We start from the raw sequence: 3,018 nt of genomic DNA, 5'->3' as shown, positions 1-3,018 counted from the left end.
GAGTATGATTTGAGGTTTAGAAGTGAAAAATTTTAATTTCGGTATAATTTGGAGTAAAAGGGTAAAATGGTAATTTTGCCACCTCAGGGGCAAAATTGTAATTTTCCACCACCAGGATATTTTTCCAGCACATGGTCTTCCTTTATCTTCATCTTTGACCCTTGACTAATCATGTGGTGCAGATAAAATGTTTAAATTTTAAAAAATTTAAAAACAGACCAATGACATGATGCCACGTGTCATGCCTTTATTAATTTATTATTTTCCTTTTTCAAAGGCACAAAAATCAGGTCATCTTCCACCCCATGGCTGGCCAAACCAGCAAGAAGAGAGAGAAAACAAAAACAAAACCCTAGAGAGAGAAAATCAAAGAAAAGTGTGAATTTTCAAGGAAATTAAGTGAAAAAGGTGAGATTTTTTCTATTAAGCTTGAGTTTTCTTATTCCCAAGCATTTCTCTTTATTTTCCATGATTAAATTACATGTTTTCATGATGAATTCAATTCTGAAAAAATGGGTTAGGAGAGAGAAAGTTGTTGGATTTATTTGATTTTAATTTATGTTAGTGTTTTTAGTTAGTTTAGCATATTTAGAAACAAAACAACAAGAAAAGAATTTATTTTCTCCCCCAACCATTAATGGCTGAATTTACCATGTAGTGAGTGGGGATGAGTTTGATTTTATTCTAGGAGAATTGGTTAAGGAATAATGAATTATGAGCCTAGAAAAATAATGGGAATTTTCGGAGCAAAAATACGAATTTTTACCCACTAGGGGTATTTTTGTAATTTGCTGTTGGGACTGATAATTTACACCACACTGAGGGACATTAAGTTAATTTGGGTGCAATTGAGGTATAGAAACTGAAAAGAATTAAATTGGAGTTTAAACGGACCCGTTAGGATTGTAATCGGGTGATAAGACGAATTAGGCCAATACCGGGTTTAGATAGTTACCAGTGCATTGTTGCATTCCATATCATGCATTGGTAGTCTAAATTAGTTTAATTTTGATTTAGTACCAACTTGGTAAAATTCTCGATTTTGTACAGTGTCAAGGTGGTGAGTCCTCCGATAAAGGCAAGGAAATTGCATCCGAGGACCAGTAGACAGAGTGCTTCGAAAGTTTGCATTCTAGACATTGTGAGTAAACTTACTGTCATTTTAATTATCTAGGGTGGTTTTTAGATGCTTTCATGAATTCTATGAAAAAAGAAATTTAAAAAGGTAAATTTTTATGTTTTATGAATAAATATGTTTCAATGAAATTAATTTATAAATTGTTTTGAAATTAATAATGATTTTGAAAAATAGAGTACATGGAGACTGTTAATTGTGGCAATTTGATTGTTTAAATTAACTGGCTTATGATAAATCGAGCATGATTGGCTAGTTGGCAATTGTATTGAAATTCGAATTGTTTGGTTACCTTGAAAAACTGCGAATTACAAAATTTCCATATCATGTTATTGAGTTTTATTATATGGTGGATTATATATTAATTAATCACTGCAGTAGGGGGTTTCTGTGGACCAGCCTTTTAGAGGGGCACGGTAAACCCCATTATATTCTTACCTCTAACGGAGAGGCGCGTAGGGTATCTCCTGGGGTAAAGTTTAGGGTTCACTTCACGCTAAACCACCACGTGAGGGGGAACTCAGCCAACTCTTAGGAACGACTATGTTTTCAAAACAAAAACATGATTTATGTGAAATGTGAATTTTAATAGCCTTGGCGGTCTCGGTAGGATGCCTCGGCCAAGGTGTCCCCGAGAATGGATTTATGGCACAAGCCTAGATTTTTATGAGATTCATAAGCCTTTTTACGTATTTTGAACGAGATGTGTTCTAATTGTATAACCCAGTTTATGATGATTTACTTTATTGTCTCCATGTACTCAACTCTAGAGCTTTATGATGATGTTTGTTTACTCATTGGGATTTTATAATCTCACCACCCTCCTTTCCACCCATTTCAGGTTCAGTATAGACTGTAGATAGCTGATCTCATCGAGGACTACAGTGGGATCTGCATTTTTCAAACCGTAGGTTCACAGTCCTCTTTACTTTTGTTTATTCGGGGGGCACTCTTGTTATTGTAAATTAAATTAAATATTTTGGCTTACTGTATTTCAGTATGTATAAATTTATTTAGCTTTTACACTATAAAAATTATTCACGTATAACTCTATAAATATTGTTTTATAAGAAAATAGAATATTTTCCTTAATATTTCTTTTATTTTCTTATTATATTCAAATAATCGTAATTTCGTTTTAAATGAAGATTTTAGACTTTTAAACTCATTTTGAATATGAATTATGTGTGTTTGTACTTGTATATTACGTTTTAGCCAGTTTCAAAATTTTTGAGAAAAAAATGACCAAAATACCCCTGTGTGGCGAAAATTTTATTTTGATTGTTTTTGATCTAAAATAGTATATATTCTCTAAAAAATCGATATTTAACAATGATTACTCACAGGAAAGGAAAGAAACTGATATGTAAGCCTTGCGGGGTTTCGGTTGGCATTCCGGATAATGAGTGTCAATCGGGACGTCGCGGCTATTGTCTTGAGCCTGAGGGAGGTTTCGGGTCGTGACAGATAATTTGCACCACACTAACGAACATTAAGTTAATTTGGGTGCAATTGAGGTATAGAAACTGGAAAAAATTAAATTGGAGTTTAAACGGACACGTTAGGAATTTAATCGGGTGATAAGACGAATTAAGCCAATACTGAGTTTAGATAGTTACCAGTGTATTTTTGCATTCCATATCATGCATTGGTAGTCTAAATTAGTTTAATTTTGATTTAGTACCAACTTGGTGAAATTCTCGATTTTGTATTGTGTCAAGGTGGTAAGTCCTCCGATAAAGGCAAGGAAATTGCATCCGAGGACCAGTAGACAGAGTGCTTCGAAAGTCTGCATTCTAGACATTGTGAGTAAACTTACTGTCATTTTAATTATCTAGGGTGGTTTTTAGATGCTTTCATGAATTCTATGGAAAAAGGAATTT

General features: G+C 33.5%; 1 long non-coding RNA gene across 1 annotated transcript; it reads left to right on the top strand.

Annotated features, from left to right (window-relative positions):
• The first annotated feature begins 298 nt into the window (after positions 1-298).
• Positions 299-2,082, top strand: LOC148761810 (uncharacterized). The gene is made up of 3 exons (XR_016027322.1): positions 299-408; positions 1,058-1,141; positions 1,977-2,082. It is a non-coding gene; the product is annotated as an uncharacterized LOC148761810 (long non-coding RNA).
• Positions 2,083-3,018: the final 936 nt, after the last annotated feature.

The sequence above is a fragment of the Theobroma cacao genome, chromosome 7, assembly GCF_053813885.1.
Source record: "Theobroma cacao isolate CCN51 chromosome 7, ASM5381388v1, whole genome shotgun sequence".
Lineage (NCBI taxonomy): Eukaryota > Viridiplantae > Streptophyta > Magnoliopsida > Malvales > Malvaceae > Theobroma > Theobroma cacao.
The sequence above is the reverse complement of the archived record's forward strand: the minus strand, read 5'-3'. Positions and strand labels throughout refer to the sequence as shown.